This window comes from Gorilla gorilla, chromosome 5, assembly GCF_029281585.2.
Source record: "Gorilla gorilla gorilla isolate KB3781 chromosome 5, NHGRI_mGorGor1-v2.1_pri, whole genome shotgun sequence".
In the NCBI taxonomy this organism is placed as follows: domain Eukaryota; kingdom Metazoa; phylum Chordata; class Mammalia; order Primates; family Hominidae; genus Gorilla; species Gorilla gorilla.
In genome coordinates, this window is record NC_073229.2 from 48145201 (window position 1) to 48158949 (window position 13749).

Below are 13749 nucleotides of genomic sequence, written 5' to 3' on the forward strand. Positions count from 1 at the left end.
GTATACCTCCTATAAAAATCCAGCTTGATCCATTAAAACCCCTGCCTAATATCAAACAATATCCATTTAAACCAGATGGTGTTATAAGTCATTAAACCTATTACAGAAGGACATAAAAAACAAGACCTCATTATTCCATGTACTCATCCTTCTAACACCCTAATTTTACCTATTAAAAACCAAACAACTGGGATTAAAGGTTTGCTCAGGAATTCTGAGCAATGAACTATATAGTGATTCCAAGACATCAGTGGTTCCAAATCCCTATATCTCATTAAACTCACAACCTATTGATAGGAGGTTTTTCACTGTCATTGATCTATGAAGTGCATTCTTCAGTAATCCAGTGGATCAGGCCTTTACCTTGGAAGGCCAACAATTCACCTGGACAGTAATGCCTCCTGCTTTTACTGAAAACCCTTCCTGTGTTTTTCAAATATTAAAGGAACACTTGGAGGAGATAGTTTCTCCTTAAGGTTCCACCTTACTACAATATATAGATGGCAGCCTTCTTTGCTCTGCTTCACAGATAGCCTATGAAAAAAATGGTGTACATCTGTTAAAGCAACTGACTGCTAAAGATCATGAAGTCTCTGACGAAAAATTGCAGCTAGTGAAAACTCAGATGAAATATTTGGGACACTTAACTTCAGAAAATGGATTACATTTAGACCCAGATTGGCACTTTGTAATTTCTTCAGTCAAGAACCAAGTGCCACAGAAAAACACAGAATATTATAGTGCTGTATTTGTGGTGTGTAAACTACTCGTGTCTTAAGTAGAAAGCATAAAAGGTGAACCAATAAAAAATAATAACTACAAGACTTTTCAACACATAGACAGTACAAGGCCAGCTGCAGTGGCTCATGCCTGTAATCCCAGGACTTTGACAGGCTGAAGTGAACAGATCATTTGAACTCAGGAGTTTCAGACTAGCCTGGGCAACATGGCAAAACCCAGTCTCTTTAAAAAAAATGGAAAAAATTAGCTGGTTATGGTGGCACATGTCTGTGGTACCACCTACTTAGGAGGCTGAGGTGAAAGGATTGCTTGTGCTTCGGAGGCAGAGGTTGCAGTGAGCTGAGATTGTGACACTGCACTCCAGGCTGGCTGACAGAGTGAGATCCTCATCTATAAAAAGACATAGACAGTATAAGAAGATATAAATAGAAACAATAAAAAGTTAAAAAGAAAGAGGATGGAGTTAAAGTGTGAATTTTTATTACGTATCTTTCAGTTTTTGTTTATACAAGCAGTGTTAAGTTTTTATCAGGTTAAAATAATGGTTATAAGATATCTGCAAGCAGCCTGGTGATCTCAAATCATAAAAAATACAACAGATATACAAAAAATAAACAACAGGAAATTAAATCATATCACCAGAGAATCACCTTCACTAAAAGGAAGACATAAAGGAAGGAAAGAAGGAAGAGAAAACAAGCAAAACAACGAGAAAACAAATAAGAAAATTTCTTTCTTTATCAATAATAACACTGAATGTAAATGGTCTAAACTCTCCAATCAAAAGATATGGAGTGGTGGAATGAATAAAAATAAAAAAAAATAAAAAAAAATAAAAAAAAAAACCAAGGGACCCAATGATCTGTTGCCTACAAGAAACACACTCACCTATAAAGACACACATAGACTGAAAATAAAGGAATGGAAAAAGATCTGCCATGCCAATGGAAACCAGAAAAGAGCAGGAATAGCTATACCTATATCAGACAAAATAGATTTTAAGATAAAAACTATAAGAAGAGACAAAGAAGGTCACTATATAATGATAAAGGGGTCAATTCAGTAAGATGCTATAACAACTATAAATATACATACCCCAACACTGGAGCACCCAGCTGTATAAAGCAATTATTATTAGGGCTAAAGAGAGAGATAGATCTCAGTACAATCATAGCCAGAGACTTCAGCAGCCCCCGTTTCAGCATAGGACAGATCGTTTAGACAGAAAAGCAACAAAGAAACATTGGACTTGATCTGCACTGTACATTAAATGGATCTAATAGATATTTACAGCATATTTCATCCAAGAGCTGCAGAATACACATATTTCTTCTCAGGACATGGATCATTCTCAAAGACAGGCCAAATATTTGGTCACAAAACAAGTCTTAGAACATTCAAAAAATTGAAATAATATCAAGCATCTTCTCTGACAACAATGGAATAAAACTGGAAATTAATAACAAGAGGAATTTTGGAAACTATACAAACACATAGAAATTAAACAATATGCTCCTGAATGCCTGGTGGGTCAATGAAGACATTAGGAAAGAAATTTAAAAATTTTTTAGGGAGAGGGGTGGAGGAGGACGGCTAGATAGAAGACTTCACTAACCGTCCCCCTGCAACAAAGATACCAATCTAACAACTATCTACATTTTAAAAAAAAGACAAAATCACCTTCACTAGAAACAAAAGTTATGTGAGCACTCACAAAACCTGGTTTTTAACTTCATATAACTGAAAGAAACACTGAAAAGAGTAGGATATTGTCCCGAATTGCCAATGCCGCCCCGGCCCCATCCTCCAGCAGCAGCCCTGCAGTGTGGAGAATCATGCACTTGGGAGAGGGAGAACACAGCAATTGTGACACATTGCGCTGAACTCAGTGGTGCCCTGATATAGAGTTATATTGGAAGAATGAAGCAATGAGTTTGGTGGTTGGGGTGGGGAAACAGGGAGGAAAGGAATGAAACAAACACTCGAGGGTAGAAGATGGTACCAGTCTGAGAATCAGGTGCCAGTTCTTTTCTACTGTGTGTCTAGTCACATTGGTATAGACGTCCAGGCAGGAGGAGAAGCAAGTTGTGGGATCAGCTACATCTGGGCTTCCAAAGGTAATCTCAGGTGCCACCTCTCCTCCATACTTACTAGGAATCCCAGGCCCTTCCCTGAAGTGACACCATCCTGCATCCTTTGTACGCCTCTTTCCACTTCTTCTCACAGCCTTTCCCTCCCTCCCTCCCTCCTTCATTCTCCTGGCCAGGACCCACACTCACCCCACCTCACCTCTCTCTTTTGATCAGTCCCATAGTTTAGAAAAGAACAGAAATGCCAGCTGTGGTCAGGTGTTTTAAAAATTTATTCAGTGCTCTCTGGGCATGCATTTCAGGACAATAACATTGTTTCTGGTCTCAATGCACTTTCACCACATCTGATTTTCAACTATGTGAGTTAGGACACCTATATGGTCAATCAATCAACCAGGGAAAGAAACTAAGGTCCAGAGCCCTAAGGATGCTTGCCCAAATCACCCTGATTTGGGCAGAACAGGATCTTCCAAGGGCCCTAAGAGTCAGAGAAGACCGCAGCCCCTTGTGTTGTATTCTGCTGCATGCCAGGGAAATTGGATGGAAACGATTCAGATTCTTCCTGCATGAAAAGGGCAACCTGTGTCCTTGGGGATCCTCCAGTGGCCCCAGTTGTTCCTGCTGGGGGTGACGTCGATGCCCGAATCCAACCCTGTAAAATAGGGTGAAATTCAGATATTGCAAGGCATGAAAAATTTTCTCCTGATAGCAAAGTTGAAGGATAACAAAACTGAAGGAGGGAACATACCAAAAAGAAGAGGAAGGAATATACAAAAAATAACAACAACAACAACATCAACCAACAACAAGAACAAAAAAAATACCAAGATATGGGATGTATGAAATCAGGCATCAACCCATGAAAAGGTGAAAGGGCAACAGGACCAGAAAGGAAGAGGGTCACCTGGGTGGGTGGACAGCACAGCAGAGGGGAAGCCATCTCCAAGAAGATTACCTTGACAACAGCCAACATAAGTTTAAAGGTATTGAGAAGACATTTACTCAACTAAGGAACAGTTGGTGAATTCATTTAAGATTCATGGAAAGTAAGAAAATGAAAATACCAGGCAATTATCAAATCTTGAAAACTTCAGCGTGTATGGAAAGAAAAACTAAGAGAGTTTAACATGTGGCTCAGGTCTGAGTAGCAGTCACATAAGTCAGTAATTTTAACTCTGGCTCTCAATGCACTCAAAATCTCCACCTGCCTACATGAGGAGGATGAAAATGTGTGTGCTGGGGAAGGTACTATGGACTGAAGGGATATTGAAAAGTCAATACATAATATCTAAAATGGAAATATTTGAAGTGGCATAAATGTATATTATCAAGAGACATAAAGATAAAGAACAACATATGAAGTAAAAGGCTTCTATGTGGTTGTTTGCCAGGAAGCTGCTGGCTAGGAAGGATTGAGAGGGAGCAGAGGGGAGACCATGTTTTGGAACAGGGGAAATGAAAGGGAAGCAGGTAGCACCTGGAGCCTGCCTCATGCAGAGAACAGGGTTCCACGCAGTGGTCCAGGATCTCAGGGACTTACTGTGGCTGAGGCCACCTGCCCCCAGGACAAGCCCTTGGCACTGAGTCTACTGAAATGTGAGGCGGGAGAAGAGGAGGCCTTCGGACCTTTGACCTGAGCAGCCTGGCTTACTCTAGACTCTGTCTTGGCTCCTGTCCAGAGATTAATGTAACAAATTGTCTCTAAATTCATCCAAGGGAGTGGAGTTCCTTCCCCTACTCCTTATCCCCTTCCACACCATCCTTTCTGGAAGTGTTATTCTGAACATGTTCTCCGATTTGTTTTTATCAGTGGAGAAAGAGAAGACAGAAGAGCACTCACCCAGCAGAGCCAGAGGGAGGCAGCTCCAAAGACTCCAGTGGCCACCAGAGCCCACCACGACCCAGGGCTGGAGGTGCACAGTGAGATCCTCAGCGCAGAGGAAGAAATCTCCTAAGAGTAGGAAGGAATAACAGAATTAGGAAGCGTTTCCTTACTTCACAGTGAGTGCAAACATGATGGGAAGGCATAGAGAAAAAGGAAGAAATTATAGGGAAACGTGCTTATTTAGGGGGAGGTGATACTGCGGGAGGGGTACACCAGACCCAGCACTGCCGTGGGGTAGGAGAAACAGGTATAATCCTTGACTAGAGAATGGATACTTGAGGATCAGTATAGTTACTAGGTGAAGAGGACTACATACGTTTTAAGGACATTGATGTACATTATAGTGTATCATTGGAAGTTAAGGGAAAAGAAAATAAACTTCATAAATAAAAACAGGCTGCATGTGGTAAAATCAATAATGAGCCCTGGGACTTGTGTTTTCAAAACGCTTTATCCAGGTGTGACACCTCTGACATCCTGGATTCCCCACCCTCTAGCACCCAGTTCCCTCTCTTGTAATGAGACCAGGGTTAGGAGGAGAGATGGACAGATGGGCCCATGCTGAAGGCAGTCAGTCACCTGTGCCTGCAGATGAGAAACCGCCGCCTAACCTTACTGAAACTCATGCGGAAAAAGAGTTTGCACCACTAGCCTCCAGCACAGAGATTCCATCCCAGCTCAGTATTTAGTATTTAGAGATTTAGTATTAATATTTAGAGATTCTTAAATACCGAGGACTCTGCCCAGTCTGGTTTGACCATGCGCCTCCTTCCTCACACTGTGGGGCCCCAGCTTTCCCTCCCAATTCCACACCCCCAGATGCTGGTAGCATGCTCAGGTTCATCGTGGACACCACTCCATCCGACATGGCAACACTTTTGATCCAGCCGCTTTGACAACCTCGTTCAGTCTCCTCTGGAGACAGCCACCCAGACCTTTGCTGATGAGCTGGGACTGAGGGGAAAAGGCCTGCGATCTCTGATGGGGTTGGCAATGGACACCAAAGTCGTCTTCTAAAGACCAGGTACGCTCTAACCACGGAAATCGTCTAACCACTGACTCCTCCAGAAAAGGAAGAAAGAAGCCTCTCTACACACTAAGCTGAAACACTAAGTAAGTGTTGTATTAAGTAGACTAGGTACACTAAGTGGTAAACTTGGTAAACTTAGAGCACTAAGTGCACTAAGTTCACTGAGTAATAATATTAGTACTAAGTGGTACACGAAGCTGAAACCGCAAACCGCAGCCACGGCAGAGGAACCTCAACTTAAATAGTGTGGAGCGGCCACTGGTTTCCGCGGCTCGTAGTCGCGCCCGCGAGAAAGCACCCGGGAGGCTTCCTGCCCCGCCCAGCGGTGGCCCAGGGCGCAGGGAACCAGGGCTGCTTCTCTCCGAAGCCTGAGAAACTCTCCGCTGCGAATCTGGGCTGGCCTCTTCGGGAAGCCTTGAAACTCAACTCCCGGGTGGGCCAGGAAGGCTGCCCGATTTGGGCAGCGCCGGCCGGAGCCTTCTTCAAAGCCGAGCTGCTCGCCGCCCTCGAGGCCCAGGCGAGCCTGGAGGAGAGGCCGGGTGCGCTCAGGTGGGGCTCTTGGTGACTGGCGACCCCATTAGCACCCACCCTCCAGCCTGGGGCGGGATGGCCCAATTGGGCGCTGTGGGGGTCGGTTTGGAAACCACTCTCTGCTTTGAGGATACGCGGGGAGCTTCCCTGGGAGGAGGAAGCTGTGAAGAGGGGCAGACACGAGGCCTCTGGCCAGCCGCGCCTCGGGTGCAGGCCTCCCTGTATCCACATCTGGTCTCCCGGCTTTTCACAACAGTGACCTTGACAGCGCCCAGAGTCCGCTGCTTCCGTCCAGTCCGCTCTTCTCCTGCGTGGCCAAGAGGGCGCAGCACTGGCGGCTTCAGGAGGTGGCTGTGAGCGCGGGGCTGGGGCCAAGAGCAGACGACCAGAGAGGAGTCTCCAAGCCACCACCGGCCCCGTCACCGGCTACCGGCTAGGTCAGGCCCCAGATTCGGGTTTGCCCAGCAGGCGCTCGGCGTCCACTCTCCCTCTCCACTTTCTTGCCTCTCTAAGGAGGACCTGGCCCCCTAGGAAGCCCGGGGCGTTCTGTGAACTGGGTGGTCAAACATGGTGTGTGGGGAAGGGGTCAATTGAGATTAGACGTGAAAAACCGGGAACCTGGGGACCGCAGGGTTGGGGCCCAGGAGGGGCCTGAAGCTTCCATCTAAGACAGGTGACTAAGTGAGGGGCACAGGTGCAACAGGAAAAAAGATTGATTTGCAATTGACTTGTAGGTGTAATCGGTTTTAGTCCCTATTTGACCACCAGAGGTCTGCAGCTCTATCCTTGGTGAGTTCTGAAGGCCCCTGGGGAGAGCTGAGCCCAAGAGACTTCTTAATTCCACAGAGGAACTTCGCCTGAGGCAGGTCTCCTCTGTGCCCAGGGAAGGAAGGCTGGACGTGATGGTTTCTGAAAAAAGTTACACAGAGAAAAGGTCAAGTCCATTTTTGCTATCCTGTACTGAACACAGATCAATTAACTGGTCCCAGGATTGATAGCAACGGGCCTGTAACTGGTCTCCTGGTTCCTATCCAGCCCTTCCCCCATAAAGTCAGAATCCTGTCCTCTTGGAACAGTGAATCCCCAGCAGAGGACCTCAGCTCTCAAGCTCCATTCAGCCTGGGCTCCCTGGAACCTGCTACCCTGCCCAGGAGCTGTCAACACCTGGAGTGCAGTGCAGGAAGAATGCAGGGGCGCTTGGTGGGGAGGTGAGTGAGTGCAGATGGGGTTCCTGGAACTCCTTGGGCCCTTGGGGTAGCTCCCACTCAGGCTGTCCTGCAGGTCCTCGCAAGGCCCACTACTGAGCAGGAAGAATGTCCCCAGGAGAGGCAAGGGGTGGGGCAAAGGCGAGTATGGGGTCCCTTGCATTTGCGGCAAAATGGAGAGGGAGATGAGAGGCAAGGAGTACTGGCCCTCACATGGAAACCTACAGCACACTGCCCAAAGGGAATGGGAAGGGAAGCACAGCCACGCACGTCCACAGAAGACTTGGCAGATGGGAGAGGGTAGCTTTGAGGACTGAAATCCCTACTTCACAGGACTCTGGATACTTGGACACTTGCTTCCTCCTGTACTTCTGTACGAATCTCAGACTGTGGGACACTCTCTGCACTCTTATTCTTGTAATTCTCTTCTCTCCAGATGGCCTCCTTTCCCTTGGAGTGCAGCAGTGGCCATCAGATTCTTGGGCTGAAGGTCACTGGGTGACTGTGGGATTCTGGGGCCAGTTACTTCCCTTTCTTAGCCACCCCATGCTTTACAAAACTGAGCTCCACAGTCATACTCATCTCTCCCAGTGAAGCTCAAATGAATTATTAATAAAAAACACAAAAACATAAATGGAATGATGTTTATGGAACCAATTGATTAACGTGGAAAAGTATGGGCTTCCCAGTTTTCTGCCCTTCGTGAGAACTTAATCCTGAAACACTGATCTCATGTCAACCTTCTGCCTTAACTGGGAATTCCTGTGGCCAGTCTGTTCTAAGGGTATCCCGTGAGCCCCTAGGGATGGAGAACAGAAGGCCACTTTTCCTAAACACACACGTGGTTCTGTCCTGGGCGGATCAGTGGACTTCCAGTGTCCTTCCTGAGTCACACCGAGGTGAATTGCATAGACCAGAAACCCACATTTTAAAAAGAATAAAATAAAATAAGTGGCCTGTAGTGTGTGGGCTGGGGTTGGTGCGGGCTTCCGGCTTGGCCGCGGGTGTCTGCATCGTTCAGCCCCGGGGCTTTTGTGTCGGGTCTGGCCTGGCTTTGTGTCCGCGAGTTTTTGCCCTGCTCCGCGGCGCTCCTCCGGGGCGGGAGCCGCGAGGCCCGGGCGAGCTCGGGCGGGACCGGAGGCTGCGAAGGCTGCCGGGAGCGGGACTCGCAGCTCCTGGATATGCCAGCGTTCCTGGAAGACTCCTGGGTCCTGACGAAAGACAAGTTGATGAGTGAGTTGGTCGCCATTAAAGTGAGGCTCCCGGCCCGGAGCTGCGCAGAGACCAGGACGCACAGCTCCGCCTGCAGCGCTCAGCGCTACCTCTACCCCGCCGCGGCGCCGACAGCGAGGGCCCCGCCTCCCCCAGCTGCGCGGAACTCGAGGGCGCCCTGGTCCTGGCTCCAGAGCCAGGCCACCCGCAGCAGGAAAGCCACGAAGAAAACAGTTCAACTCAGACCGAAAGATAAAGCTGATCTCGAGGTAACCGCGCTCACTAATGAAAATCTCGTGGACCCGCTTGCGAGGTATGAAGAGAAACCTAGTCCTACTGGAGAACAACCAGGAAGCGATGTGAGAAAAAAACCTTGAAACCGAAGGAACAAGGACGATCTGTCGCCCAGGCTGGCGTGCAGTGGCGCGATCTCGGCTCACTGCGGCCTCCGCCTCCCGGGTTCAAGAGATTCTCGTGCCTCAGCCTCCTGAGTGGCTAGAACCACAGGCATGCGCCACCTCGCCTGGCTACATTTTTTTTTTTTTTTTTTTTTTTTTTTTTTTTGGTATTTTTGGTAGGGACGGGCTTTCCCCGTGTTGTCCAGGCTGGTCTCCAACTCCTGAGCTCAAGGGATCCGCCCATCTCGGCGGATTAACAATTTAATATTCAGCAGAAAATGGAAGGCAGAATTGAAATAAAGGTTCTAATAGATACTGTGACAATGAAGAAGACTAAAGTAAAGATCAAGCTTGAGAAGACAGAACCACTAAAGGGCAGAGCAAAGACTCCAGTAACACTGAAGAAAAGAAGACTTGAGATAGTCAGAGCTATTCTCACGCTGGAATAACTGAGGCTGAACGCACAAGTGGAGCTTCAGAAGGCGGAGCTCTGCAGGCCTGGAGTAGGGAGTCTACCAGAGATCCGAGGAGAAGGCCAAGGAAGAGGGTGGAAACCAGAACATTTTCCAATAGACAGTGCAGTAATTTCAGAGAGTGCTCCCACAGCTGAAACTCTAATGGCTTCAGGACACAAAACCTTCGTTGTCAGTAGGATGACTGGAAATTTCAAGCATGCAGCTCCTATTCTGCAACTCAGTAAATTTTCAAACATACCCCAAACTCCAAAGAGACCATCGGGGGAAAAAAAACAGAATAAAGAAGAGTAGAACGGGATATTCTTAAGGAAATGTTGCCCTATGAAGCATCTACACTAACAGGAATTGCTGCAGACCAGTCAAAGGGGCTACAGGCAGGCCATTAGAACTCACTGAGTTCAGGATGGCAGAATTTTTTCATCTAAGTATGTTCCTAAGTGTGTTCCCTTGGCAGATGTCAAGTCAGAAAAGACAAAAAAAGAATGAGCCATTTCCGTATGGACAAAAATTTTGCTGTTTGTTGTTGTAGTAGGTTTTGTTTGTTTGTTTTTTGGTCTATCAAGCTATAGAAACCAACCAAGGAAATCTTTTCTCTAATGTTCTTCCTGATGACTCTAGAAACCCAGCTGAATGGAATACATCTGGCACATTCAAGTTGGTCTCCTATTTTTAATAACTGTATTGAAAAACACTTGTGTACACTTGTTGACTTAAATAGCTAAAAAAACAGGTGATTTCACCTCAATAAATGTAGTATTCCATGAAAAGCAAACAAAATATATATAAATGAACTTCATTAGAGTGTTTTTGAACTCTGGACTAGCAGGAGATCACTTCATGCCATATGAAAATCTTTTATAGCTCTGAAACTTTTTTGTAGGCTTTTTAAAATTTTTTCTTCTCATTGTCCAAACCCATGCAGGGTTTCTTTAAAATGTGGACATCTGGTTTCCTTTTTGAAAATATATATATATATATATATATATATATAGTGGAAACAAGAAGGGAAAACATGGTAATATAGTATGAAGTTACACATTTAAATACTTTGAATTCTTACAGAAAAGAGTGGAAGAATTATCTTCTACTGAATAAAAACTTTACAGACATGGAAGACAATGAAATTTGGTAAGAGAAAAAGTAACATGGTTGTACTTTTTGTAACTGCAACGAAATTTGATGGTGTTTATGAGGAAAACTACAGCAATAATCTCTTCTGTAACTTTTATTAATAGTAATGTTAGACTCAGAAATGGTGGCCTCCATGTTCTTCCGCCCGCTGTTGGTGGCCGCCACCCTTCGGACCACACTGCGTGCTGCTGCTCAGGTTCTGGGAAGTTCTGGATTGTTTAATAACCATGGACTCCAAGTACAGCAGCAACAGCAAAGGAATCTCTCACTACATGAATACATGAGTATGGAATTATTACAAGAAACTGGTGTCTCTGTTCCCAAAGGATATGTGGCAAAGTGACCAGATGAAGCTTATGCAATTGCCAAAAAATTAGGTTCAAAAGATGTTGTGATGAAGGCACAGGTTTTAGCTGGTGGTAGAGGAAAAGGAACATTTGAAAGTGGCCCCAAAGGAGGGGTGAAGATGGTTTTCTCTCCAGAAGAAGCAAAAGCTGTTCCTTCACAAATGATTAGGAAACAGTTGTTTACCAAGCAAATGGGAGAAAAGGGCAGAATATGCAATCAGGTGTTGGTCTGTGAGTGAAAATATCCCAAGAGAGAGTGCTACTTTGCAATAACAATGGAAAGGTCATTTCAAGGTCTTGTATTAATAGGAAGTTTACATAGTGGGGCCAACATTGAAGATGTTGCTGCTGAGACTCCTGAAGCAATAATTAAAGTACCTATTGATATTGTAGAAGGTATCAAAGAGGAATAAGCTCTCCAGCTTGCACAGAAGTTGGGATTTCCATCTAATATTGTGGCTTCAGCAGCAGAAAACATGATCAAGCTTTACAGCCTTTTTCTGAAATACGATGCAGCCGTGATAGAAATAAATTCAATGGTGGAAGATTCAGATGGAGCTGTATTGTGTATGGATGCAAAGATCAATTTTGACTCTAATTCAGCCTATCACCAAAAGAAAATCTTTGATCTACAGGACTGGACCCAGGAAGATGAAAGGAACAAAGAGGCTGCTAAGGCAGATCTCAACTACACTGGCCTCGATGGAAGTATAGGCTGCCTAGTAAATGGTGCTGGTTTGGCTATGGCCACAATGGATATAATAAAACATCATAGAAAGACTCCAGCTAACTTCCTTGATGTTGGTGGTAGTGCTACAGTCCATCAAGTAACAGAAGCATTTAAGCCTATCACTTCAGATAAAAAGGTACTGGCTATTCTGGTCAACGTTTGTGGAGGAATCATGCACTGTGATATTACAGCAAAGGGTATAGTCATGGCAGTAAAAGGTTTGGAAATTAAAATACCTGTTGTGGTACAGTTACAAGGTACACAAGTTGATGATGTTAAGGCACTAAAAGCAGACAGTGGACTTAAAATACTTGCTTGTGATGATTTGGTGGAAGCTGCTAGAGTGCTTGTAAAGCTCTCTGAAATAGTGAAGCAAAGCAAGCGCATGCGGATGTGAAATTTCAATTGCCAATATGATCCGAAAACCCAGTGATGGCTGAAGGTGTTAAATGTGCTACAATCATTAAGGATACTGTGTTCTGTGTTATTGTTCTTTTAAGTGTGTGGAGATTGTAGTTGCCATCTAGGCACACAAACATTTAAAAGCATTTGGCTTGCATTTAATTCTACCATTCAGAATGGACTGTTTGTAAGACGCATGTATAATGCAAATATCTTCTTTATTTCGTCACAGCCAGTCTTTTTTGCTTCTCCTACAAAATGCAACTTGCAATATGACAGTTTATTATTGTTGGATACAAAGTTCTTCATTGATAAGAGTCCTACAAATAAAATAAATATGAAGATAAAGCTTTATTCTTCAGTGTTAAAATACAGTATATCTAATAACTGGCCTCATTAGTAGACCAGTATATTAAAACACTGTTTTATGTAAAAAGTGTTTATCTTCAGCACCAAATACATAATAAATGTAACAATCACTATTTATAAACAGAGCTTTCAAACACTCCTCAGAAAATCAAAATACTTCTAAGTATTTTGATGAAGTAACTTTGTAATTATGTGAACATTGTTTTAATCATTAGGAAACGCTGATAACTGCAAGTATTCATGATTCCATGGTATTAAGAAGCACCTGTAGGTTTGTTTCAAATAAAGGCATATTAACCAAGGGAAAAAAATAGTAATGTTATTATTGTAGCCCTATCATATTCACTTTTTAAACGACTGGCTTTTAAAAGTATCATGAAAGTCCTACTTCAGTAAAACCCATTTAAGTACAGTTGATGTTTAGCAGGGATCTTTTAGTGCAGCATAAACATGCTTTAGAGAACTGTTGGCTGGCTGTACATGTTTTTAAAAGCTGTTAGCTGGCTATGAGGCTACAGCTGAAAATTATACTTTTTATGAGAAATTGTAAACACTGGTCTTATGTTTCCTCTGGATTCCTTATTGCATCATCTTCTGTTAACAAAAACAAATTTTCCCAGTTTTTTTGCCTTATATTTCCCAGCACAATTTCATTTAAAAGTACAAAAAGCGTTTGCTCTCAAATTGCATCATAAGCAAGTGTTAATACTCTGGGCTTTTTTATGTTTGTTTGTTTGTTTTTTGAGACGGAGTCTCGCTCTATCGCCCAGGCTGGAGTGCAGTGGTGCTATCTCGGCTCACTGCAAGCTCGGCCTCCCGGGTTCACACCATTCTCCTGCCTCAGCCTCCTGAGTAGCTGGGACTACATGTGCCCGCCACCACACCTGGCTAATTTTTTGTATTTTTAGTAGAGATGGGGTTTCACCATGTTAGCCAGGATGGTCTTGATCCCCTGACCTCATGATCCGCCCGCCTCAGCTTCCCAAAGTGCTGGGATTACAGGCATGAGCCACCGCGCCCGGCCTAGCTGCGGTTAATACTTACAGATGGCTGGTAGCAGTGGCTCACGCTTGTAATCCCAGCACTTTGAGAGGCTGAGGTGGGCAGATCCCTTGAGCCCAGCAGTTCCAGACCAGCCTGAATACCTGACAGAACCCCTTCTCTACCAAAACACAAGAAAATTAGCCAGGCTTGGTGGCACA

At 44.7% G+C, this 13749-nt stretch overlaps 1 pseudogene; it reads left to right on the plus strand.

Annotated features, from left to right (window-relative positions):
- The first annotated feature begins 10798 nt into the window (after nt 1–10798).
- On the plus strand, nt 10799–12193 carry LOC101152997 (succinate--CoA ligase [ADP-forming] subunit beta, mitochondrial-like; annotated as a pseudogene).
- The last annotated feature ends 1556 nt before the right edge of the window (nt 12194–13749 follow it).